The sequence below is a fragment of the Castor canadensis genome, chromosome 7 (genome assembly GCF_047511655.1).
Source record: "Castor canadensis chromosome 7, mCasCan1.hap1v2, whole genome shotgun sequence".
NCBI classification, from domain to species: Eukaryota; Metazoa; Chordata; class Mammalia; order Rodentia; family Castoridae; genus Castor; species Castor canadensis.
Window position 1 is genome coordinate 152,641,664 of NC_133392.1, and position 27,970 is coordinate 152,669,633.

At 42.2% G+C, this 27,970-nt stretch overlaps 1 protein-coding gene, 1 long non-coding RNA gene and 1 other non-coding gene across 4 annotated transcripts in view; 2 read left to right on the forward strand and 1 right to left on the reverse strand.

Annotated features, from left to right (window-relative positions):
- The window catches only part of Kazn (kazrin, periplakin interacting protein), a 1,020,937-nt gene that overhangs the window by 599,007 nt on the left and 393,960 nt on the right, over positions 1–27,970 (reverse strand). The window lies entirely within an intron of this gene.
- Positions 15,875–27,970, forward strand: part of LOC141424708 (uncharacterized) — a 66,670-nt gene continuing 54,574 nt past the window's right edge. The window contains exon 1 of the long non-coding RNA XR_012449556.1: positions 15,875–16,198. This is a non-coding gene — a long non-coding RNA (uncharacterized lncRNA). The remainder of the gene's footprint in view (positions 16,199–27,970) is intronic.
- Positions 18,494–18,566, forward strand: Trnag-acc (transfer RNA glycine (anticodon ACC)). Its single transcript has one exon. It is a non-coding gene; the product is annotated as a tRNA-Gly (tRNA).

A 27,970-nucleotide genomic window follows, 5' to 3' on the forward strand; every position in this document is an offset into this window, starting at 1 on the left:
ACACTGATACAAAAATGCTTGCACCATGATTTTTCAGTCACATTTTCATTTCTTTTTGGCAAATACCTAAGAACTGTCGACTCACAGGATAGATGTACCTTGACTGTTTTAAGAAATGCCAGTTTTCCAAATTGTTGCTATTGTAATCATTTTATACTCCCTCTATAAGTAGTGATTGGGCTGATCCAGGCCATTGCCAACATTTATCACTGTGGTTCTTTCTAACGTTGGTTGTTCTGGTAGGTGTGTAGCAGGAGCTCGTTTTGGTTTTAGTTTGCAATTTTCTTTCTTTCTTTTCTTCATGGTACTCGAGTTTGAACTCAGGGCTTCACACTTGCTAGGTAGGTGCTATACCACTGTTGTTTGTAATGGATTTTTTTCAAGATAGGGTCTCACGAACTATTTGAGATCCTCCTGATCTCTGCCTCCTGAGTAGCCAGGATTGCAGACACGAGCCACCGGCACCGGCTGTAATTTTCTTGAAGAGAAGTGGTGTTGAGCAAATCATCACCCTCTTATTGATCATTTATACATCTCGCTCTGTGAACTGTTCATTCACTCTACCCAACTGTTTTGCTCATTTCCATCATTTTATTAATGTTGAGTTGTTGCAGTTCCTTCTGCATTCTGGATATAAAGTGTTTGTTGGCTACAGGTATTGTGAATACTTTCTCATCACCGTGACTTGTCTTTGCATTTTCTTAATGGTGTCTTTCGGTGAGGAAGAGATTTTGATTGTAATCCCAATTTATCAACTGCTTTATTTTATTTTTTATGCTTTCTGTGACCTAAGAAATCCTTGCCTAGCCTGAGGTCATGAAGACACTTCCCTATATTTTCTTTTAAAAGCCCTGGGGAAAATAAGCAAAAAGCTCTGGAGGTCGTAGCTCTTATATTTGGCTCATCCTCTACCTCAGATGATTTTTGTATATGGTGTAAGGAAGGGATTAAGGATTGATTTTGCTTGTAATATCCACTTGTTCTGGCACTGGTTGTTGAAAAGCCTTTCCATTCCTCCTGGAATTGCTGTGGCCTTCTCATCCACCATACATTTGTGATTTACTTGGATGTTTTAGTGCCCCCCAATGTCACACTAGGTAGTTAAACTTCACTGCAAGTTTTTCAGTCAAAGAGAGCAAGTCCTCTGATCTTGTTGGATTAAATATTGTTATAGCAATTCTATATCATTTGCCTTTCCAAGTACATTTTCAAAGTAGCTTATCTATTTCCTATAAAAGAGCCAACTAGAGTTCTTGCTTAGGGTGAGGAGAATTTACAGAGCACTAAGAAGAGAACTGATACTGCAATAACACAGTCTTCTAGTCCACAACGTGGTGTGTCTCTTTACTAATGCACTTCTTTAAATTCTGTCATCGGTATCTGGTAGTTTTTACTTTAAAGATCTTGACATCTTTTAGAAATGTATGCTGAAATACTTTGTGGTTTTGGATGCTATTTTAAATGCTATTTTTATTTTGTTTTCCTATTGCTCATCTATAAAAACAATTTGACATTGACCTTGTAGCATGTGACTTTGATAGATTCACTTACTAGAGTAGTAGAGATTTTGGTAGATTCCTTCTGCATACAAAGGTATATCATGTACAGTGAAAATTTTATTTCTCCTCTCTCAATTGTTACATGTTTATTTTGTTTTCCTTCTTTCTTGCTCTGGCGAGGACTGTGGGTCACAATGCCTATAGCTAATCCCCTGACTTGCTTACAACTTCAGGGGAAACGAGTGTGGCATTTCAACAACAGAATATTATTAACTACTGGACTTGCACAGATGCTCTAACAGATTGAGAAAAGTTCTATTCCTAATTTTGTGCATTTTTTTTTGGTGGGACTGGGGTTTGAACTCAGGGTTTCACACTTGGAAAACTGGTGCTCTATCACTTGAGACACACCTCCAGTGCATTTTGCTCTCATTATTTTGGAAATAGGGTCTCGTGAACTATTTGCCTGGGCTGTTCTCAAACCATGATCCTCGCAAATTCAGCCTCCCAAGTAGCTAGGATACAGGTGTAAGCCATCAGTGCCTGGCTTAATTTTGCAAAATTTTAAAATCATTAACCAGTATTAATTTTTGTCAAATTTTTTTTCTCCATCTGGAAAAATGACCATATTGTATTTTTCCTTTTAATCTATGAATATCATTAAGTTATTTTCGTTTAAAAATATTTATTTAAATAAATAAGTTTGGACCAACCTTAAGCAGTCATGATGTATTATCCTGTTTAATATGTTGGTATGCAATTTTGTAGCATGCAATGTTCTTTTTTGGTTGTAACTTTTCATGTATTTCTTGCCTATTTGACTGAAATGTGTTTGTACGTCAGAAGGCCTGGAATCAGGTTCCTTTGGCTCACTTTTGCTTTCCCCATTATGACTAAGAATGTAATAATAGGATGTTGAGTGAATTACTCGATGGACAAGAAGGTGAATAAATTGTTTCTGGTCATAATATGTGAAAAGTGATTTATACGTATCAAAGCATAAGGCAACCCCAAATATGGGTTTATTTCTAGTAGAATCAGGACCACATTGGTGCTTTCTAAGGGCCCAGAGGATGAGGCAAAGTTACTAATTCTACTGTAGTCAATGAATTCAGAATTAGGAGGTTTTGCTTAGCTGGACTCAGGGAAGACCCCGCTATACTCTTTCCTCTACTTCAGGGTCCTTTTAGTCTTCTAGAGATGAGAATGTTCAGGACTTTCATAGTTTTTCTTACTAGTGTTCAAGACTCTTTCTTTCCATGACACTGCTGAACTCATACCGTGCCTAATTGTACACAAGCACTACATCCACAGACACACAGACAGCCCTTCCCAGCGGGGCCAGCAGGCAGAATTCCCAACCCCTGGATCACCAAGGATGTATAAATTACCTGAGACCTGACAAAATGTTGTGGCTTTAATTGAGAAAGCCAAAATTGCAAAAGGGAAATAAACAAAACATTTCAATGCTACTGTCCCAGCCAATGTCACTGGCTGTTCTATTAAGCATTCAGAAATTTTATGATACCTGGAAATAGTTGGTATGTTTAAGGTCTTTTCCCCTCACTTTGGAAGAAGTCCTGGGTATATGTGATTCTCTGAGAGATCAGACCAAATAAGATTCGACCAAATAAGATTCTAGTAGCTTCAAAAGTTATAAAAATCCTTCAAAATAAACTCACATCCCTGAGTATGTTTAACACGGGATCTAGGTACTTGGCAGTGATGGGGTTGGTGAGCCAGGTCTCTGAAGGTTGGGAGCTCACTGCAGCCCACATGGAAGGTCTTCAAATGAGCCAGTCTTCACTTGGGGACTGACCTGGTGTGTCCACAAGCCCAAGTCCTTTCAGGGATAATGGGCCTGCCTTTTGTCTTCAATGACCAGGTCTCTGCTTTAGATTACTATTTTAGAAGTAAAACATTGTACATTTCCAAAGGGACAAATGAGCCTTCTAATCCTCCTGGTGCCTGTTGGCTGCTGGTGAAATGATACAAGTACTGGAGACCCCATGCCAGGAGACTGGAGGAGAACAGAGACGCACTTGTTGGGAAGCAGGGAGGTTACTCGGAACTTTGAGTCTCAGGACAGGAAGGCCACTCTGTGATGAAGAACCAGGGGCCTTGTCTGCCCCTCTTTTACGAAAGGGTCTTAGGTATCTCCTAAAGCAAACCAGACTGCCCAAGCTGCCCCCCCAGTTGACTATAAAAGTCTGCATGAGAAGCAGCACCTGCCACTTTGCAACAGACATCAGAAACACGGGGGCAGGCAAAGCAGCATCACAACTGAATGAGAAGTTTCTAATGACTCATTAAGCAGGTGACTGCCTGCTCTGGCAAGGACTGGTTCTGGGCTTAATGTGGGCCTTGGCTTTGAACTCCCTGTCCAAATTTTGCTTTTATGACTCTTTGTTCTTGACCTGAGTCCTCTGGGCTGAGACTCAGAGCCAGGCATCATTCCTGGACCACAACCCACCAAGTACCCTCCAGCCAGCATCCTTTATCACTTGTGTCACACACCCTAGCCTCTGATCCTGCACGGGGTTGGATTTGTTTTTATTTTAGTCTTTATTTTACATGTTCTTTCATTTTGTCTCCCCGAGAACAATGGAAGTTACCTCCAGGGACAGGACCTTGCCTTCTCTTTTCCTATGATTTCTTTCATTCCTGCATGATCATTCCAGTCAATGGAATGAAAGCCATTCCTCCAGCCAGGCCTGGGCTTAGGTGGGATGCAAGCCCACTTCCTCTTACCAGTCCTGTGTGGCGGGTCTGCATGCTCCAGGTTGAGGCTTTGTAGACTCAAGACGCATTGTCCGATCACACATCACCACCTTTATCTCTGGGCCAGAAGCCCCAAACATATCGCGACAGTTATGGGAGACCACTCATGCTGATTTGCTTCACTGTGGTTGTTCAGAAACTGCATCCTTGAACACGCAAGCCATTTCCCTACTTCCTTTCCTTCCTTCCAGTTTGGAGAAAGAGAAAACATGGATGATTCCTCTCTTCCCATTCTCTTCTAACTGAAGGGATAGACTTCAGAAAGGCGCAAAGTGAAGATCCTCGTTTATCACACCTCAGAAGCCAGAAAGCCAATCCCGAAATCTTCAACTGTCAATAGCCCTTGGGAGAATCCACCATGTGTAGAAACTTGCAAGAAAGTGTGAGTGTTCAGAAACAAGGCTTTGGCTCAAAATCCTTACAATCTTGGCAGGGATGGGCTCTGTGCATACTTTAAGTCTTTTCTTGTTAAAAAGTAGCACATGTTTAGAAACTTAGAAAATCAAGATAATCAAAGAGAAAATAAAAATAATCTATAATCTATCAGAGAATGGTTCATTTTTGTTAGAGTTGCTCTCTCACACCCCACACAAACCCTATCTATAGGATAGATATGATAGATCCTATCCAGTATATACCTGAAATGTTTTATATGTAGTCACACATAATCATTATGGAATGATTTTATACATACTCATCTTAATAACTGTTAATTCAGCCAGAGTTCTGTGGTTCTAAGTAACAGAAACCAACTCTGGCTAAAGTAGCAGAAAGGAATCCATTGGGAGGATATTAAGATGTCTTGGAGACTTAAACACCAATTTGGAGAATCTCAGGCCTTGGGAAGGCTGGGCACCAGGGTAGCTCTTGAAACTGAGTAGCAGGTCAGGCTCTTCAGGATGGTTCCATTGGGAAGACCAAGTTCCAACCGGTTCCTGGCACATTAGCATTCCACTCAAGATAGGAATCTCAAAGAGAGAAACCTCCTGGGATACAGGCAGTACAGTTAGTATAGTTGTTCAGGTTGTACACTGTACAAGTATTGAGAGCATATTCACAGTAATCTTGGATTATGGGGTGCCCGACCAGAACAGTCTGGTGCGGCTGATGGTCTCCAACCTGGAGGGCACAGGGCTGAATGATTTTTACAGTGTCCTGAAATAGACACTTGTTAAAAGATGGAATATACAAATGAATAAATGCTTCTTCTCTGTATGTTGGAACACCCAAAATAGGCAGAGGACAATCTTGGCACATGATGCATTGGTGTCAGTGGAAGAATAAAAGTCCTGTAGACAATCCTGGAGAGCTGGGGCTCTTGTTCTGGAGCTATCATCTAGCAAGACAAAGAACAGTGGGATGGGAGCAGACTAGAGACTGTTCCTCATGTAACTTAGCCACAGTGGTTAAGGTAGAGGCCTTTTAAAAAACAAAATGGTGCCCCCAACTTCTTTCCATAAAAATGTTGTAATGTGTTTTTAATTGAATGACATCGCTGAAGGAGATGGGAAGACAGAGGCTGCCTGCCAGTGTTAAGTGCCTCAAAATGGGTCTCAAAATCAATTAAAGCTAAAACTAATTAGCAGAGGAATTAATTGGAAGGAAGATTTAAGAAAAAAATTCCATTTGTTTCCAAACTATTTTAGGAACAAAATTCAGTTTGTGGTTTTAATCCAAATCAATTTTAAAAAATGGAGCATGCTTCTTAAAAGAGGAGTTGTCAAGGCCAAAACGAGGATCCTCTTTGGGGCAGTAATGGACCTGAAGTGTTCAGAGCATCACACAAGGAACCAGAGGTGCCCTGGGGAGATAAGAAGCCCTGGGGTCAGCTGGGTCATGGTCTGGAGATCATTCCCCATCTGCATGGACTGCACCTCCCTGTCTACCATGCTTAACCAAGGAAAAAGTACCCTTCACTCTTGCAATTAAGCGTTTCTGTGGAAAGCCATCCCATTTATTTCTGCCAGTTTTCTTCAATTGCTCCGATGTGGCAGAAAAACTGTGAGGCAGACTCAGAGAATCTTTCTGATCAATTTTCCTTGCCATTTCTCCTGCCCCTACCCATGCCTTCCTATATCGATGGCTGTGAAGGCCGTGCTGGGCGGGGATGGGGCATGCCAACTAAATACTAAGGTGTCCAACAACATGAGTTAGTGAAAAATTATTCAGTTAATTATCGCCAATTATTGGGTTAAGCTCTTTCTTATTTTTTGCGGTACTCGTGTTTGAACTCAGGGCTTCACTCTTGCTAGGCAGATGCTCTTCCACTTGAGCCACACCTCCAGCTCTATTTGCTCTGGTTATTTTGGAGATAGGGTCTTGCTTTTTGCCAAGGCTAGCCTGGACCACGTTCATCTTATTTTATACTGGGCTGACAGGCATGAGCCACCAAGCCCAGCTTTTTCCGTTGAGATAGAATTTGGGGAATTTTTTTCCCCAAATTGTAACTGTGAACCTTCCAATCTCAGCCTCCCAAGTTGCTAGGATTACAGGTGTGAGCCCCCTGGCCCAGCTGGGTTGAGCTCTTTCTGTGCATCAACTCAGAGCAGTCACTTATTGAGGACCTACTATGTGCAGGGCATTGTAGGTGCTGAGGATGTGGAGCTGAGGATATGGAAGTGAACGGAACAGAATAAAATCATCCCAGGCCATCTTGCTAGTAGGGAAGCCATGGTACATGCAGGAAATGAGTACAAGATGCGGTAGCAAGGGGATGGGGGCGGATGAATCAGGGTGCAGGCAGGAGGTGTGAGCTGTTAGGGGGTGTATTGAATTTCTATGTGGGCCCCCTGGGAGAGGACATCTGAGTGAAGAGCTGAAGGAATGGGGGAGCCATATGGACAACTGGGAGACAAGAACTCCAGGGAGAAGAGCCACCATGCAAGGTCCTGAGCTGGTGTGTTCTTGTACAGAATAGCAGAGAGGCCTGTGCAGCTGGAGAGGAAGGAGGAAGAGAGTGTGGGATAGGAGAGAAGCAAGGCAATGTGTCATAGAAGTACATGGGGACTTGCAGCTGGGAGCCACCACAGAGCTCAGACTAAGGGGCAAGAGGACCTCGTTTAGGATTCTCCAGGGTCAAGTGCAGATGGACATCAAAATAGCTCCTTGAGATTGCCATCACCATGTCACTGTTTTACAGAAGAGTATGCAAAGGGAAATTTTAACTGGAAATACCATCATGCTCACAGAGATAAGAACAAACATTTTAACATTAACATTCAACATTTTAACTTTACCCATGAGGGGAACAAGCAAGTGTTATCTTGGTTCAGAGGAAAGTCAAAGGACATTGATGGATGATGGATGTTGGATACACAACAAAAGGAGGCAAACTGGCCTCTTCCACAGTTACTCAGGGAAGTCCAGTGGCCCTTGGCAGGATGGAGCAGAGTCAGCTTATCTACAGGCAAGATATATTATTCATTGCTATCCACTGTCTACAATGTGTACAGAGTGAGGATCAGGCAATCTGGAATGGTCTCTCAGAAGATGCATGGCTTTGCATTGAGACACATATTTTTCCTTATAGGAGAAAAATAATCCAAGGTTCAGAGAAGCTCAGAAGCATGGTTTGAAGTCACTCTGGACTTGCTAAAGCCAGGGTTGAACTCATGCCGTTCTGCCTCTCAGGCTGTACCCTCTGCCTCTCATCTTCAGAAGCCTGATGTGTGACTTAGGAAAAGCAGAGACCTACTCAAGTATTTTCTGCGATCTGGGGAATAGTCAAGTTTGGTTATGTAAAATAATCTTCTCAAAAGAAGTACATAGCTTCATATTCAAATGCACATATGTTTCCTGAGTGTCTGCTTGGTTCAAAGCAGGAATAGAGGGCACAGGCAACCCTAAGAAAATAAGATACAGATAGCAGCCCTCTTGTATATCCCGGATTCTTACAACGTACTGGATCTATCCACCCAGCACATGTCGGGAGACCCTTCGCCCTGCTTCCTGTATCCACCAGGTACTTACTCAGCAGCAAGGATAAGACATGGGGGTGTGTAAGTATGTTCACACTTACATGAATCCCACAGGAAACATGGCAATGGAAAGTCAAGGTGAGGGTGGTGGGAGAGCCATTTGAATTTGCAGGGTAAGGAGGTTAGGGACCTTGAGAACATTTCCATTCCAAACTGGGTGGACTTTGTTAGCTATACCAAGAACTTAGGGTTTGAGGATATCTCACAGAAAGGGGTAAAGACTTATTTTCAGAGAAAAGTTGTTTCTGCTTGTGATGATTAATTTTATGCATCAACTTGACCAGATTTTGGGGTGCCCATGCTATTTGGTCAAACATGGTATTTCTATGAGGGTACTTTGGGGGATGAAATTAACATTCAATGTGGTAGATTGACTAAAGTGGATTGACCACGTTAATGTGGGTAGACCTCATCAGTTAAAGGCCACACAGAACAAAAGGCTGACCCTCCCTAGAGTAAGAAACAACTTTCATGGTTCAATTGCTATCCTACAGCCATCAAAACTGAGGAACCTGAGCAGAGGTTAGAAACTGGCCCTATACTGTCAGCAGCTAATGAAGGTTTTTACACCTTCTTAAAAATTATTAAATAAACAAAAAAGAATGTGTGCAAGAGACCGTATGTAGCCTGCAGAGCCTAAAATATTTCCTATCATGGCCCTGTTCAGAAATTTTGTTGACCTTATTGACCTTGAACTAGAGCAATGTGTGCAAATATGGATGAATCTTAGAAATACAGCATTATATAAAAGAAGTTCTCAAAATTTTATAGAGTGTACCATATCCTTTTTATAAAGATAAACTAAACTAGACATTTAAAGAGTAGAATACAATCACACACTGTATGATGCTGCTTTGGTCAACATTGGGCCACATAGATAATGCTGGTCCCTAAGGATTTTGTAATGGATCTGAATGATTCCTGTCTCCTGGTGATGTGGCACCCCTCTAATGGTTGTACGTGGCACAGTGCATCCCACACACCTGCTGGGTTCCCAGGCTAAGTGAGAATACAGTCCATATAGCCATGTCCAGTCCACTACACTTGGCAATGGTAGCAGTGACTGTGACTTGTTTGGTGTTCACACAGGTATTTATGGTTACTTCAGAGTATATTCCTGCTGCTTATAAGAAAACGTTGACGATATAATGGCTTCAGGCAGGCCCATCGGGAGGGGTACGGCTTTGCTGTCATAGGAAGTGACAGCTCTACACCTGTTACTGCTCCCGAGGAGCTGCCAGCCAGGCAGGATGAGGAGGTGAAGACGAGACATGGATGACCCTGACCCATATATGCCTGTGTCTTAGTTTGTAACCAAAACCTTTTTTATTTTTTTTTTGGTTGGTTGTTGCTTTTGTTCTGTTTTTCTGAGCTAGGGTCTCACTGTGTTGTCCAGGCTGGTCTTGAACTTCTGGCTCAAGTGATCCTCCCACCTCAGCATCTCATGCTCGGAACCATAGGTGTCTGCAACAAAAAACTTTAGAAGTTGAGATAAATAACGTTAAAATTGAAAAAAGTGTATAGAATAAGGATACAAAGAAAGAAAATGTCTTTGTATAACTGTACAATGTAATTGAAGCGTTTTTTTTGGTTGTGCTAAAGCTTGAACTCAGAGCCTTGCCCTTACTAGGCAGGTCCAATACCACTTGAGCCACACCCCCAACCCTTTTATTTTAGTTAAGCTTCAGTTAGGGTCTCACTTTGCCGAGGGCTGACCCTGGACTGGTTCTCCAACCTATGCCTCCTGTGTGGCTGGAATTATAAATGTGTGGCACCATCCCAGTTTATAGCTTTTTTGGCCTGGTTGGCCTCAAACCATGATTCTGCCAACTCCCCTTCCTATGTAGCTGGAATTAAGGACATATATCACCATAATCGACCCTTTATTGTGTGGGTTAGGCTGTGTTATTATAAAAGAGTCAAAAATTTTAAAAAAGTAAGTTGATAAAGTTACAGTGAGCTAAGGCTAATTTCTCATTGGAGAAAGATTTTAAAATCAATTCAGCGTAGCCTGAGTGCAGTGTGTGTGAAGTCCTCATTGCTGCACAGTCGTGTCCCAGCCCTCACACTAACTCCCCATTCACGGACTCACCAGAGCAACCTTCAGTCCTAAGACCTCCGTTCTCCTAAGTGCCTTACACAGGCGTCCACTTTCCCTGTCACACGGCATCTTTACTGTGCCTTTTCAGTTTAGATGCACAGACACCTGTCCTCAAGTTACAGTTGCCTACAGCATCCGGTACAGTGACATGCTGTGCAGATGTAGCCTGGGAGTGACAGGCTCTGCCCATAGCTTAGGTGGGTAGCAGGCTCTGCCATCTATGTTGGTATGGTACACTCTAAGATGTTCACACAACTATGCATTTCTTAAAACATATACCTATCTTTACGTGATTCATATACAAATGCAATCCAGCACATACAAGAAGTAAAGCAAGGGGGTGATGGAATTTGGGATGATAGTTAGCTCTCCCAGCTGGGGAGAAGTTTACGTTAGGAGTTAGTGTGTGTACACACACACGAAACTTCACAAAGTAAGAAAAATTTTGGAGGTAGAGGGGAGTTAGAACAGAGAAGAAATGCAAAGAAAAATGTAAAAGCATAACAAACACTAGCAAGGGGCATCCTCTGGCATTCACAAGCGTACATCCACTCTGATTTGTTGTAGCTTAGGAAGCCATGAACATTTGGACTGAGCACAGAGAAGAGCTGGAGTAGCTGACTAGGGCTGTGTAGACATAGCTGGAGGCTTCAGTGATGACTCTTGTGAGAAGAAAAAGGTTCATTTTTCCCACCTGGTCCATACATGATACAAAGTATCAAATGTTATTGCCATTACATGAACCAGAGACACCGCTGTTCATTGAACACACAAAGATATTCATAAGAAGCAGGGTACCAGTGTCTCATGCCTGTAATCCTAGCTACTCAGGAGGCAGAGATCAGGAGGATTGTGGTTCAAAGTCAGCCCGGGGAAATAGTTTGTGAGACCCTATCTTGAAAAAACCCATCATAAAAATAGGGCTGGTGGAGTGGCTCAAGGTGTAGGCCCTGAGTTCAAATCTGTACCATAAAAAAAGAAAGATATTCATAAGGAAAAAGTAAATGATCTAAGAGCTTAGTATTAGAATGTTTAATGCTATGTAATGCAATTTTATCCTGAGTGATTCGCTTCCAGACAACTTCACAAGACTAACTTATTTAACGCCCGTCCTGTAAGCATTCTCTCGTGGACACAGTCATTATCCCATAGTCCATGAAAGGGCCTTTTCTTTGGGCCACTGTGAATTTAGGATTTTGGATGCTTCATCAAAGTTTACACAGGTGGCCTTGTGGGGCCAATGACAGCCATCTTTTTTTGAGTTAATAGAGGAATTGTGTTGGTGGCGCCAGGGTAGGGTTTTAAAAAGCAGAAAGGACTCAGTCTACTCCAATTTTTCAGATGTTTAATTCACTAAATCTTTATTGATGGCCACCTGTGTTCAAGGCACTCAGAAGGAGAATGTGTGCATTGGATGTAGCTCTCAAAGAACCAGGCCTAGAAATGGAGAAAGGCCAGCTCACGCAGTATGAGTCTAAAAATAGAATAGGGTGACAGCTCAGCCCTCAAGGTGTGCAGGGAAGGAGGAGGCTGGGCCAGCATGGGGAACAAGATACCTCTTGAAGAGGAGACATTGGAGGGAGGGATGAATTTGGCCTTGGCAACAAGGCAGAGGGGGTTGGAAAAGGTGGGAGGGGCAGGATGCGCTGAGGAATTGAAGCAGGGTCTGAATGGCTGGGATGCATAGTCAGGAGCACGCAGGCTGTAATTTCACCTTTCTCAGCTGTTAATGTAAATTGATTGAAACACAAATCAGTGATAAGACATCGAGCTACGGACAACTTTGATGCCACCGTAACTTATGAAACAAGAAGGCAATCATTTGGAAACATGCATACATGATCGTTGGGGTTACCCTCTTATGCCAACACATTTCTCCCATCACAGAGTGAACATTTATCAAACAGAACCGTTCTGAGCACTGGGGACATGTGAACAAAGCAGGCAAAGGGCTTTGCCACCATGGGTTGCTATTGTGTGTCAGATAAGCAGAGATAACCATGCTGGGAAGGTGGGGAGCCCACAAGTGAGCAAAGACCTAAGTGAGGGAGAGGCTGGGCAGAGACTGGGCAGAAGGGCAAGTGCAAAGCCCAGTGGAGAGTGCTACATAACTGAGGACCATTCAGGGGTCTGAGGGACTGCATCCAGAGAAAGAGGCCAATGGGGAAGAGGTGAGAGAAAAGAGGTGCTGGGCACTCACACTGGATAGAGAATTTTATTTTGAGAGCAATGGGGATCCAGTGGAGGATTTTGAGCAAAGGTTTGACTTGATCTGAGTTGATTTTGAAAGCACCATTCTGACTACTCTACTGTTGAGATAGAGTGTATTCACCTGGGGACTGGGTACAGCTTGGCAAGTGTCCCCTGCACTACAGCCCTGGGGGTTCCACCGCTGACAGGTAAGGAAATGCCAGAAACCAGCAAAGGAGAAGGAGAAAGGGTAGATGGCATGGTCAGAGTCAAGCCACACAACGAGTGTTCCACGAAGTTAGGAGACTTGACCGTGTCCAGTAATTCTCAAAGTCATGTAAGACATAACACTATTCTGAGAACTGGTCTTTGGTATCTTCTCAGCAATATTCTAAACATGGACAAAAGCTAATTTGGAAATACAGGGAGGAAATGCACAGTAGTCACGAGGCAACACTTTTCAAGTTAGCATTGAATACATGATATAGTACATGTCCATACTCTAGTCTGCTCTGTGTTGTGTTTATACTCAGAGTGATGGTGTTTATTTGCTTTTAATCCCCACAAAAGAACATCTGATGAGAGAGAGAGAAAGAAAGAGAGAGAGAAGTGAGAGAGGAGTGAGAGAGGAGAAAGAAGAAGAAGAAAGAAGAAGAAGAAGAAAGAAGAAGGAGGAGGAGGAGGAGGAGGAGGAGAAGAGGAAGAAGAAGGGAGGAGGAGGAGGAGGAGGAGTTAAGACAAGACAAGATAAGTACAGAAGGGAATGGCCATTTGCTCTGGTGGGGGCAGCGGGAGGTCTCAGGCTGGGGCCAGGCAAAGTTCTAACATGGAGAAGTTGTCCTTAAGCTCTCTTTTCTTTTCTGTCTTCCTCAAGAATTCTGTGAACAGCAGTTACTTGATAAAGACCTAATAATGGCCACTTTCCTGTGGCACCTGTATTTCTAGGGCCACAAAAGCAATTATATTGGGTTCCTGAGCTGTCTTCATAATTTTTTGCAGCCCAGTGAAAATTGTACATTAATTTTAAGTAGGGCTACATGGAGAGTCTGGATCTTTGATATCAAGTCATTTGTAAAGAATAACACTTATGCTCACAGCTGGCAGTCAGAACGTTGTAAGTGGAGAAATTATAGTAAGTACTGCTGGCAAAAAAATCTGTCAAAAGCTGGAGGTCTCAAAAGGTGACTAGGGATTAGTAACAGAACCCATGTGATGGGCTTCCTTCATGAGTCCTGGAGCAGGTTCAGATGACAGACTTCATGAGCCTGGTCCCCAAGGGAGGACTCTGTGGGGCAGAGATTTCTGCTGTCCAGAATCAGACCTGGGTTATGGCAGGAAATAAGCCTTCATTGTTTGAAGATTCTGGGGTTCCTCATGAGTGCAGTACACATAGCCCACCCGCACGGATATGGAAATGGGACCCTCTTGAAGTGACATGACACTGTCTCTCCAAGAGGTGGTCTGCAGCCAGGAAACTGTAGGCAAGAGCTGGGGCCAAGGTGACCCATGTCATGAACTGGAAAACATTTGGCAAAGTCACCTGTGGTTAGGTTGGTGAACATGCACATTTAGGGAAACAGGATAGAAAATGGAATGGAACTGGGGTGCACAGGTCGCTGTTGGCTGCATTTGACAAGGTGTCACCCTTGTGAGATGAACTCAGAAAAAGGCTGGACAGTTTGTAAACAGGAAAGGTAAGATAAGGTTGGGGAGGGATCATGAATTCAAGGAGCTGTATATTTACAAGCAGCACCAGCATCTCAACTCCAAACACTAATGGAATCAATAAAGACTCAGGGCAATAAAGAGCAATTAAAACTCCATCTGCAGCAAGGGTCGAATAAAAAGTACTGTGTGCCATCGTCCTCATTGTTAAAAACCTTTTAATGGCTCCAAGTATCTCAAGTAAACACCCAACCAAGCTGCGCTCCAGCAAATCTTACCCATTGTGCCAAATATCTCAGGAGAAAAGAAAATAAGGATGTGATTCTCCCACCACTGCTTGATGGGTTCAAGGTGCCATAGATTAAGTTAAAAAGTGGAAGGAAGGCCATGAGAGCAAGAAATATGGTACATGGGAGGGGTATATCTGGAAATGTACAGCAGGTATGGTTATTGGAAAGAGAAATGGCTGAGAAAGTTAACAAGCTGTGTTTACAGGGTAAATTGTCATAATGAAAGAAACTGAGACTGAGGATGTGACTTTCTAGACTTAAAAGGACCCTTAGCGTCCCAACTGTACATGCATGGTATGAGCTGAGACTAGTGCTCACCCCAAGGAAGACTTATCTCTTACCTCAGCTGTAGTCAAAGGAAATATCTGTAAGTGAAGACTCTCAGATAAGACACAGCCAAGCTCCACAAAGGACAATGGACAGGGGAGACCCTCCCGCACAGTGGAATTGTGGCCTTTTCAGGGAATGCCCTCCATCTTTGTGGAAGGAAACTCATGCTTGCTCTATTCCTACACTTCCTTTATGTATTGACTGTGTGGAGGCCCGTGCATCATCTTTTTAGTTCCGGACCCAGACCTGATACAGAGGCCAGAGAACCCCAACCTTTAGCTCCATATCCTGCCTGAGTGGCACTTTACTAAGGTGAGGGGCTGCTTTGTCTGTAAAGAGAAGGCAAGCTGTTTGGGGTACCACAAGAATAGACTCTGTAGGTATCAGCGCTGTCACCAATACCTGCAGGTCCTCTCCTCCTGGTCCCAGGGTTGGATGGCATGGCCCTGCACGTCTGCCAGGTGGAGCCATGTACCATGTAAATGGGAGTGCTTCCTAGAGAAAGTCGCTCAGAACCCTTGTGGGGTTTGAATGGCTGTTTCCTTTGCCTGCTACTGTAAACATTGGAGGCTTCTTTTGTCTTAGTTCCTGAGTAAGAAGGTCAGAGGAAACCCTCTCTCTCTCTCCCATGAGTCAAAACTGGGTAGTGTGAATGAGAAATGTCTATGTTATTGTAAGTGCCTAAATTTGGGAATCATTTACAGTTACCATATCATAACCTTTCTGTCTGTCACGAGACCTGTCCTGTGTTGGCAATAATGGCACTGATAGGTTTCGGTTCTTACTGCACCCTTAAGCTCCTGTTTTCCAGGGTCACGGTCCTGCCTCAAGTCTACCTTGAATCCTCCTTCTGCCCCAACCTCCAATCAGCATGAACCATAAGATCCTAACCAATCAGATCATGCTGAGTCCCACTGAGGGGTATTTAAGCCTCTCTCTCTCTCTCTCTCTCTCTCTCTCTCTCTCTCTCTCTCTCTCTCTCTCTCTCTCTCTCTCTCTCGGAATCAACATACAAGCATGCACAGACTGTCCCGTGTTATATGCCGAGACCTTGTCAATCAAACCTGTCAATCACTCTAGCTCCTCCTGCAAAGTCCGCCCAGATTCTTCTCTCCTTTACCCTTACAACTTACAAACTGCCCTTTGAACAAAGATCAATGCTTCTGCGCCCTCTGGCCAAAGTCCGCCACTCTTTCTTTTGTGGTGCCTGAACTTTCCTTGCAATATTGCTTTCCAATCTGTGTCTTTGTCCAGTTCTTTGTTCTGAGACACAAGGACCTGACATCTTCTCAACCAGGTTTTTCTGAGATCACCCCCGGTAACACAGGTTTTGCAGACGGTCGTTCACAGGCTCAACAGCAGTAGGTAAGTGAAGCTTCAAAACATAGACCCCGAGTCTTCACACTTCTATTTGCCTGTGACACCTTCAGAACGAAGGCAGCGGGAACTATGTGGTCTGAAAGGGAACCAGCCTTTGGTGTGTTGCTCCAGAACGTGCAAAAAAGGAGCCTTTGACTATTAGCTCTTCTTTCAGGGTTCCTCAGCCCTCATATTTCTGGGGCTGTAACTTCTGAGTTTGGATTCTGGCACTAAGCATTCGTTAGCGGGAAATCTGTTCTCTTTAATGAGTTGTAATCACTGAATTTGGACTATGATTAATCTTAGAAAAATACAGCCCCACCACCTGCCGTTTGAAATTCCTGGCAAGTTCTGAGTCAAAGTCTCTGGGGGTCAATGGTAATAGGAAATGAATGATGCTTTTATAGTACACATGATCATTTTCGGATCAAATAAATGCAAATAACTTTGCACAGCAGGCTAGGACTGCTTTAAAGAGCTAGGGACAAAATGATACATACCAAATTCTGTGACTGTCTTTTTTCTTTCCTGGTAATCAAACCCAGGTTTAGACTTAAAAATATTGCATGACCTTCTGTAATAAAATAGCCTCCATGCTACACTGAAAGTAAGAGCTGCTCAACAATTAATAGTGTTTTATAACCCAAAGCCTGCCATTTGCATCAAAAGGAGAGTGGACAAAATCAGTTCTTAGCACAGATAATAATCTCTCTGTTTCTCACCTGGCTTGCTCATTCTCAATACAAAATGTTCTGGTTGGTTTTGACTTTGAGATGGACTGTTTAAAAAGATAAATACTCAGCATTTCCTTTGATTGTTTGCCTACACCCCGATCAATAAATCCTCTTCACCTTGACAAACCAAAATTTTAAACCCTGATGTACACATTAAAGAGCCTGAAGGAGTGCCTCAGAGCGGAAAGGGTGGGTCTTGGTGCCTTTTGTCCTTTCAGGGCCACTAAGAAATGCTACTCTACATTTCTCAAGACTTAGTGTTAATTCCAGAGAATATAATTTTAAAAGCAAATGTTGGCAATAATGGCGCCGATAGGTTTGGTTCTTACTGCACCCTTAAGCTTCTGTTTCCCAGGGTCACAGTCCTGCCTCAAGTCTAGCTTGAATCCTCCTTCTGCCCCAACCTCCAATCAGCATGAACCATAAGATCCTAACCAATCAGATCATGCCGAGTCTCACAGAGGGGTATTTCAGCCCCTGCCCCTCTCTCTCTCTCTCTCTCTCTCTCTCTCTCTCTCTCTCTCTCTCTCGGCCCTCCCCCTCTCCCACCCGGCAATAAAGAATCTCTTGGCCAGATCACTCCTCTCCGTGTGGTCACTCTGGGGCCTACATTTGCCTACAGTAAAGGTCCTTCAAAATAGTTTAAAAAACAAAGCAAAAATACTGACAGACATGTTTGCTGATTAAAAAATCCACATGTTAAATAATAAAAACAACCAAGTAAGAAGAGACATTCCCCAACTCCTGATGAATTTGAGAGCCATGAAAACTGAGGTGTTTAGAACTGAGAAACCCAACTCCTAGTTTAAATCATTGTGTTTTGATAGCAGCCTGACTTTGTAGCAGAAAGCTTTGTGATTCAAGGAGGGTTGGAACAGAGGCTTAATGGAAAACCTGTTGCATGTTGAGGCTTCTTCTTTTTTTCTAACAAAAAAGTCACTGTATTTAAATGCAAATGATAGAGAACAGGTACAGGTAGCTGCCAGGAAACATTTAGTCACAGCTGCTTTCCACACTTCAACAGGAAAGATTTTTATTGCTGAAGTTCACTCTCATTTTTTGATTTGGTGGGTGGGGGATGCTGGAGGTCTCAGAGTTCAAATAGTACCTGGCAGGATTGTGTAGCAGAGGGGGTGCAGGGGCTTCAGGTAGAGGGAAATTGCTTGTGATCATTTGGAAACAGTTATAAATAAGACCAACATCAGGAAAGAGTAAATACCCAGTGCTGTCAGAGTGGTTATTCTCAAATCTGTTTGTGAAAGAGTCCCTTGGTATCCTAAATCAAACAGATTGTAAACTCAATCCCCCAGAAATTATGACTCAGACATTTGGGGCTAGAACCCAGGAAATTGTATCTCCTTCACCCTGCCCCAGTTTGGAAACTACTGGTGTGGAACTGTTGACTATAACTGTACCTGCCCTCCTCCCCCAGTTCCCCAGTTTATTTAAGGTCTGGGGAGTTTCAGACACTTGGGGATGGGGTACAAAAGAATAGTTTTTGTGTTTGAATCCTGTTCTGTCCCTGCTACTGTAGTCTCAATTTCCTCAACTTGAGTTAGAGCTTGCTGGCAGAGTGGCTCAGATGGTAAAGCGCCTGCCTACCAAGTATGAGGCCCTGAGTTCAAACCCCAGTACTGCCAAATAAAATAAAGCAAAATAAGACAAGATACAGTTAATAAAAGAATAGTTATGAAATGTTTAGCATCATAACTAATTAGTAATAGATATTTCATAATAGCTATTATTCTTTTATGACCCTAATAACGATAGTAACTGAACAAATCTCTATAGGATTACAGTTGAAATGAATTATTCGTGGATCAGGATTAGGGATGAGATGATGAAATTGAGCTCTGTTGAAAAATGTGTTCTCTTAAGTGTTAATGGCAATGTACAGTCTGTGATCAGAAATTTCCAAAGTCTTTGTGTCCTGTGTGGTAGAATCCATAGCAGGACACGTGGATGGAGTTTATTAAAAGTTAGGGAAGGGAATTCCAAAAGGGGACATGGTGGGACCAGGAGGAAGCTGGAAGCAGAAAGAGATTTTGTCTTCTCCAGGTGCCTTTAAAACTTATGCTAACCAATGGGAAGGGAAGAACCTGGTGATTCCCAACCAATAATCAATGAGTGGGCAGGGCATGTGTGGTCCCTGGGCCAGGTGGAGGTGATTTGAGTTGTCTTTGAGCTAGGGTGTGAATAACCTACACACATTTGCAATTGAAAAAAGGCTCAGAGAAAGAGAGGAATGTCCAACCTGAAATACAGTATGAAGTCATATATTTTCTAAGAGTCCTGAAATTCCCGTAATTCTAGCCTGCCTCATAAAAAAACTTCTGCTTCCAGTCCTAACAGGAAGCAGGGGGCAGACTTCCTCTGTTGCCTTCACTAACTAGAAATTGGACACATTGTATATGCAACAGTGTTCAGATACTGGACAGCAACAGATCGGATCTGTGATACCTGACAGAAGGAAAACACACAAGGGCAGAATCTGGTTGCCTTGACTTTCTACCTAGAGGTGCAGTACAGAGGAGGCCTGATGAATTCAGGAGGCAGAAAAAGGAGTTCAGAGAGTTGGACGCTCGGTTGTGAGGAGGATGGAGCTGGCCCCTGGAATCTTGGTAAGGAGAGGGGCAGGCACATGTAAGATGAGTCCCCAGAGACAGGCAAAGGGCAACCTGCCTGGGAACCAGAGTGGTTCCCAGGGTTAGTTTCAATGTCCCTTTGCCCATGCTGCAGCGAGCATGGCCACTGGGGATTCTGTAATCAAGTGGTATCCTGTATACTCTAGAGAGGCCACACTTAGCATCGTTCTAGGAAGGACTATTCTAGAAACTCTGAAATGCATCTTAGAAACCAGCCAGGAAAGACAAAAGTGACTTGTAAGGTGGCTGTCCCCCTTCCCCTCCAAAAAAGACGGAAAGCACTCTCTAAAAGAAGAGATTAAGATCTACACCCCACAGATCAAATCTATAATGTCTAACATCCAATAAAAAATTACCAGACAGCCAAGAAGCAGAAACACAGGACCCACAACCAGGAAGAAAATAAATGATCAATGAAAATAGGTCTAGATATTACAGAGATGATAGAATTAGCAGAGAAGGAGCTTTTAAAAAAATCATTTCTGGCTATTTTCAGATATTTAAAGGAAAAGCTGAATGTACTGAGAAAAGAAAGGGAGGATATGGAAAAGCCAAGGAAGTTTCTAGAGATGGAAGTATACACTATCTGAAATTAAACAGTCACTATCCAGTGAATAAATTGAACAAATTAAATATTGAAGAACAAGAAGTCAATGAACTTGGAGATAATAGCTCAGAACCCATGTAAAATGAAATTCAGAGAAAGGAGACAGACTCTCCAGGGATGCAGGACAATATTGAGAGGTGGACTGGCGGAATGGCTCAAGTGGTAGAGTTACCTGCCAGCACGCGTGAGACCCTGAGTTCAAATCCGGTGCTGCCAAAAAAAAAAAAAAAACCAGCACACACCTGCGACTGGGACTGTTTAACTATGCATAATTTTGTCCCCTGCCCCCAGTTCTTTTTTCTGTTTAAACCTTTAACTCCCTACCGTTAAGATGGCTGAGGATGAGCTGAGTGCTTATTCTGCCTCTTCCCATGGCAAGTCCCGAGCCGTGTGATAAATTTCCTTTCTCCGCCCTCACCATGCCTCTTTATTTGGCATTTAGGGGCAACAAGTTACAGGACCTGGCATGTGGAATCTCAGGGGTTTGGGTCTTGAGTTCAAAACTCTGGTTTCAATAATAGGATTTTCCTTCTTTCTTTCTTCTTTCCTTCCTTCCTACCTTTTTTCTTCTCTCTCTCTCTCTCTCTCTCCCTCCTTCCCTCCCTCTTTCTTTTGTTGTTGAACCCAGAGCCTCTTGTGTGTCAGGCAGGTGCTCTAAGATTAAGCTACATCTCCAGCCAGTGAAAAATCTTTTAAAAGTAAAGACTTTTTTAGACATACAAAAATTGAGAGAATTTGCTACCGAAAGACTTGTACTAGAAGAGATGTTAAAAGAAATCCTTCAGGAGAAGGCTCTCCACCAATGAATGAAGAATACTGGAAGTGATAAAACACATAGACAAGTATGACAAAATTATTTCTCATTCAAAATTTCCTTAAAAAGCAACTGAAACAATAACAAGGTACCAGGAAATTTATAATATGTGCAGAGGTAAAATCTATGACAACACATATTACAAAAGATGGGAAAGAGGAGAAAGTATTTTGTTTAAGGTTCTAATCTTAGACACGAAGCGATAATGTCTCACCTGAAGTTGAGTTGTGAGAACTTATTTTTTATCATTTTTTGGATAGACGGATCAGCATCCTCACTATTTCATTTCTTTTATTTATTTATTTATTTATTTTTAATTTAAAAAATTACCATATTATTGTTGTACTGGGGGTACATTGTGACATTTATAAAAGTACTTATAATATAACTGGTTAAATTCACCCCCTCCATCATTTGCCCTTATTCCCCTCCCCCATGCTTAGAAGCTGTGATAATTGAAGCCTACATAATGTAAGCCATAGAGTAACCCTCTACACCATTAAATATAACTAATACATCAATAATGAAGAAAAATGAACCTTTAAAAATACTTTTAAAAAAACAAGGGGACAAAGGAACAAAGAGATAAGGATCTGGGCTTGGTGGTTCCCATCTATAATCCCAGCACTTGGGAGACGGAGGCAGGAAAATGACAAGTTTGAGGCCAGCCTGGGCTGCATAGCCAGTTCCAGGCCAGCCAGACCAATATAGCGAGATGGTGTCTCAAACCCCATATTCCCCTAGCAAAACAAACAAACAAACCCAAACACATGGTAGACAGAGAACACGTAGCAAAATGATAGACTTAGGTACACATACAATAAATTCATCACATGCAAGTGACCCAAACAATGCAGTTAAATACCAGACTGTCAGGCTGGATTTAAAACAACAAACAAGCAAACACCAAGCCCCAAGTGCATGTTATACCCAGGAAACCTGCTCTACGACTAAAGACACAGTAGATTAAAAGTGAAAGGCAGGACAAACTCCTATTGTGTAATGATGTATCATAAGAAAGCTGCTATAGTGAGTGGCGTCACAAAATAGACTTCTGAATGAGGAATTCCAACAGGGATAAGGAGGACTAGTACAGAATGGAACGAGATCAATTCATCAAGAGGCCATAACAACCCTACAGAGCAGAGCGTCAGAGTCCGTCTGTGTAAGACAAAACTAGCAGAACTGAAAGGAGAAAGCCACGTATCCACAAACAGTGGAAAACTCCAGCATTCTTCTCTCAGTAATGAATAAATGAAGAAAACAGAAAATCAGTAACTATACAGAAAACATGACATTTACAGACAGCTCTGACACACAACAGCCATATATTCATTTCAAGTACACATGTGATATTCACCCAGGTAACCATGTGGCAGGTCCCAGACAAGGCTCTTGATAAATTGAAAATGGTTTAAAATCACGGAGATTGTCTTGCTAGCAGTCTAGAGTTCTGATTAAGTCAGAAAACAGCTGAAAATTCCCAGATAACTGTCATTCTAACTAATCCATGGGTCAAAAAAAATTCACGTGGGAAATTAGAAAACATTTTGAACTAAATAAAAATGAAAAATGATATGCAAAATTTAGAGATTTATAGCTTTAAGTGTGATAAAAAAGAAAATGGAGATTTAAAGTCAATTACCTAAGTGTTCCCTTAAGAATATAAAGAAGAGCAAATTAAACCCAAAATACAAAAAAGAGAAAACATAAAGATAACAGCAGATATTAATGAAATAAAAAAATGGTCAACCAATAGAGAAAAACAAACCAAAGCTTAAAACCTTAACAAATTCATAAACCATTAGCTAGATTTATCGAGAAACAGAGGATACCCAAGTCATAAGGGACGTCAGTAGGGATCCTACAGGCATTAATAGGATATTAAGGAAATACTGTAAATAATTCTTGCCAATAAATTTGGCAATTAAAATAAATACTGCAAAAGACACAAATAAACAGTGTACACCAGAAATGTAATATAAAGAATGCCTACAAAAAGAGGCAGAATATTCGAATAGACACATCACTAGAGAAGACACACCCACGTCCAGAAAGGACATTTACAGATGCTCTATGCCATTAGGTGATGAAAGAAACTCAAATGAAAGCCCCAGATGCCAACATCCACTCGGATGACTAAGCCTTAGAGACTGATGACGTGAAGTCTGATAAGGCTCATGGATCTGGGAGAAAGGCAACACCTCATTGGTGGAAATGTAAAATATTGTTACCACTACTTTGGGCAGAAGTTGGGCATTTGCCTTTAGACACAGCAATTCTACTTGTGGTGTACACCCCAAATATGAAAACATATGTCCACACAAAGACTTGTCCATACATGGCCATAGCAGCTTAATCCATAAATCCCTAAGCTGGAAACGACTCTGATTTTCACTACAGACACATTGTGACATATTACAGTGGGTTACTACTCATAAGTAAAAGAGAACACGAGACTGACATATGCAACGATAAGGGATAAATCGCAAAAACATGCTAAGCAAAAGTCCAGCTTCAAGAGTACATATTCCACGGAAGTCTAGCAAAGACAAAGCTAGTCTTCAGGGATAGAAAGAAGATCTGTGTTGGGAGGGAGCTGGAATTAGGGCTGAGTATGGACTGCAAAGGGCATGAGGGACTATTTTACGGTGATGTTAGCATTTTTTATCTTGATTGTAGTAGTAGTTATACAAATATATAGATTTGTAAGAACTCATCAAATCGTATACTTAAAATGTGTGCATTTTTATATGTAAGTATTGGATGTGTTATGCAATTGTTATTTATTATAACAATAAAATTGATTTAAAAATACATTGTAGAACACTACATGTGTTATTATTTTGTTCTTTGAGTCTTTTAGTATCAAATGCTCACATGCCATGCCAGGTGCGTGCTAGGGCTCGGGGGAGACAGCGGTTAATGAGACAGAAGAGAAACTTACCCTCAGGGACATCTCACTGCGGTTGCAGCATTAGAGAAGGAACAATTCACATGAAAAATAAATGTCGCACGAGAATCTGGGCAGGAATGTCTGTGGGAATGTGACTCCTGATAGTCAAAAGAGAAAGGGCATTGGCGAATGGAGAACCAAAATGTGGTGTACGCATGGCGTTTATTCAAATGTAACAAGGAATGAAATTCTGAGTGCATTATGCTGAGTGACCAGAGCCAGATATGAAATGCCACCCATTGTCTGACCGTATTTCTACCCAACAGGACAGAAAGTGGTCCAGGGGCTATGGGAAGGGAGAATGGGAAGTGACTACAAATGGGGACCAGAGTTATTTTGGGTGATGAAAATGTTCTGGAATAGATTATGTCTGTGATTGCACAGCTTTGTGAATATGCAGTTGTCTCTTGGTATCTTTGGGGGGATGAGTCCAGACCGCCCCCCCCAGATAATCTAATTCCAGGATGCTCAAATCCCTGATATAAAATGCCATGGTATTCATACATGCCTCCTCCTGGGCACACGACGTCATCCCTGGATAACATATAATAATGTGAATGCTACATAGTAGTCGTTATGCTGTATTGTCCAGGTAATAATGACAAGGGCAAAAGTGTGCACATGCTCAGTACTGATGGAGTTTCATCCCCAAATATTTTCTATCTGTGGTTGATTTTATCTGCAGATGCAAACCCCATGGATACAGAGGGCCAAGCGTGCTAGAAACCACTGAACTGTACACTTTAAAAGACTGAATTTTATGGTATGGGAATGTCCTAATAAAAATTTAGTTTTGAGCAACAACAAACTGTACAGAAGAGTGACGGCACATCTTTATACGAATTCACATGCAGTGACAGAGAAGAATGGGGAGAAGCTCCTGGGTAGGGTGAGCAGAGGAAGCCTCTTAATGGAGCCTTGAAGAGGGGCAAAACTAGTAAGGGCCAAAAAGGCCTTGAAGGTCAAGAGCACCCTGTCTGTACCTAAGAGCCCCAGGAATCCCGTAGACCAGGGTGGAGGGAGTAGAAGCAAAGACAGGAGGCAGGGAAGTCAATAAAACTTGAGCGAGGTCAGACAAGCACACGCATTTGGATAATGCTTCATTTCCTTTAATAAATACGATTTTGGTAAATGCAGTGTGGCAATTTTGTGGTTTTAAATGTGATAAGCTTTAAGAAGAAAGCTATCATAGAAATTTCCGGCAAATTGAGCAACCACAGATGACCAAAGTAGAGGCTGAGGGTTCTAGCCAAAAAGATTCCCCAACGGCTGCTCCCCTTTTCTACAAAGCAAGTCATTTCTCCTTGACATCGGCCTGGACAGACAGAGCTGTGGCTGTGGGTGATGAGCGGAGCAGACTTACAGTGCAGATGTGGAAAGAAATGGCCCATGGGAGTCAAAATGCTTTTACTCAAGGCTACATTTTCAAATTTGTGTCTAATACACAGCCAAAGGCTTTCTCTGGGACTCACCTCCTAGTTACCCACTTACCCATAATTTGCCACTGATTAGAACGAAGCAATTATTATTGCAATTTGTCTTTATTGGTTTCACTTTCCACTTGAAGAAGTCAAGCCATCATTTTTCCCCAGTCCTATGATTTCCAACCCTTTAGGAACACACATCTTATTTATAATGGACTTCATTTCATAAAATCTCCATCCCAAGTGGCAGATTGTACGTATCTATGGGATGAGTTAAAAAACTACATTTTGAAAAATTATTTAAATTTATGAACACACCTGGGTAAAGAAGTGGCAGGATGGAGTCAGGATGATCTGGACTAGAAATCTCCCTTTCAAGTTTAAAGATTCCACAGACAGAACTCAGAAGTGGATCCAACTTCCTAATTTTATCTACCAGGAAACCTTGGCCTGGAAAAATTTAGTACTTATCCAGGTTCTTTATTTTTTTTCTTTTTATGGCAGTGCTGAGGTTTGAACTCAGGGCCTCACGCTTGCAAGGTAGATGCTCTACCACTTGAGCCAGTCCGCCAGCATTATTTAGGCTCTCCTAGTGATTTTATGGTAACAAAGGACAAAAATAAAGGATTCCTTTAAGGTGGTTCAATTTCTATCAAGGCCTCACAAAAGTATAAGCATGATATTTTCATAGACAGGGACAGCTAAACATTGCTACACAGAAGTCACTTTAGGAGATGCACGAAGATCTTGGTAAAATAAGATTTATAATGAAGTTGACTTGTTCCACTGGTGAGGAAATTTGGGGAGTAATTCAGACAACAGGCTCCATGAGTGAAGTCAGACACGAGTACACACCATATAATTCTATTTCTACAAAGTTCAAAGTCAGGCAAAACTAATCTGTGGTTTTAGGTGTCAGGACAGAGGTTTTCTTTAGGCTGAAAAAGGGTGGGGACTGGGAGCTGTAGCACACAGATTCTGAAGTGCTGGTAATTTTCCATCGGCTGATTACGTTGATTAACCAGTGGTTACACCTCTGTGTTTGCTTGGTAAAAATTCATCATGCCAAACAATTTTGATCTGCACACTTTTCTCTGTGCATGTTGTATTGGTTACCTAATGCTGCATAACAAATAACCCCCAAATGTAGTGGCTTGAAACAACGTTATTTTCTTGCAGGTCAGGAATCCAGGCTATACTGGGTCCTCTGTTTCAGAGTATTTTAAGTAAACAGTTGGCCAGGTCTGCAGTTTCATCTCAAGGCTCACTGGGGAAGGCTCCACTTGCAAGCCTACTCAGGTGGTTGTGTGCAGGATTCAGTTTCTCCTAGGCTATTGGACTGAGGGCCTTGGTTGCTTGCTGGCTGTTGGGCCAGAGGCCACCCTTAGTTCCTGGTCACACAGATGTCTCTAGTATGGCAGCTTGCTTCACCAAAGCATGCAAGCCAAAAAGGCAACAGAGAGCGCTACCAAGATGAAAAAAGTCACAGTCTTCCATAACCTCACCATGGAAGTGACATCTCATCATTTGTCTACTTCTCAGAAGCAAGCGACTGGCTCTAATCCAACACAAAGAAAGGAGACTATACAAGGTATGAACATCAGAAGGGAGGAACATTGGAGCCATTTAAGAAGGTCACACATACCCAGGTGCTGGTGGCTCATGCATACAATCCTAGCTACTTGGGAGGCAGAGATCAGGAGGATTGAGGTCTGAGGCCAGCCCTGGCAAATAGTTCATGAGAATTTATCTCAAAAATACCTAACACAAAAAAGAGCTGGTGGAGTGGCTTGAGTGGTAGAGTACTTGCTTAGTAAGCATGAGACCCTGTGTTCAAATCCCAGTACCACCAAAAAAAAAAAAGAAGAAAAAAAAAAAAGAAGGGTAAATACCATAATAGTATACCTCAAAAAAAAAAAGGTTATTTAAAAATAATAAAATGCAGACTAAGGCATCAGGCTGACGGGAGATTGTTGAGAGATTTCTTATGTCATTAAACTGCCCAAAGTCTCAGTTTCCTCAATTAGTAAATGAGACACTAAGATTAACTTCCAGAATGGTTGGGTCTGTTCAGTGAGGGAAGTTGGCTGAGTCTGCAGAGCCCTGACACAGGACTGATACAGAGGAAACACTCATACTGAATGTTATAGCTATTTAAGATATTCCCAAAGGGGATTTTTGTTGAAAGAAGAAGAGAACTATATGTCAGACATTTTGAGGAAACAGATTTACATGTTGAGCAACTTGTTCAAAGTCACACAGATGAACCTGAGTTTGCCGACTGAAGTAATTTCTCTGCCTCCTCTGCTTCTGTACTGCCGTCTCTGAACGGTTTCCTTCTTCTCATTTCTGACTCTCTGCTTCTTTTTCTCACACCATTGTCAGACCACCTCTTCTAACATCTCTTTCTTTTTCTGATATTTTCTACCTGAAGATGCCCCAGTGACTTCCACATCAGGAGAGCATCTTCTTCCTAGCTGTCAGAGGACCTCAAATAGGGTTCTCATATCTAGGCACCTATTTTCCCAAAGTTCCCTAGTGCATCACCCCTGCTCCAAGCATCAGAAGCTCAGTAGCCACAAAGGCTCTATCTGGCAT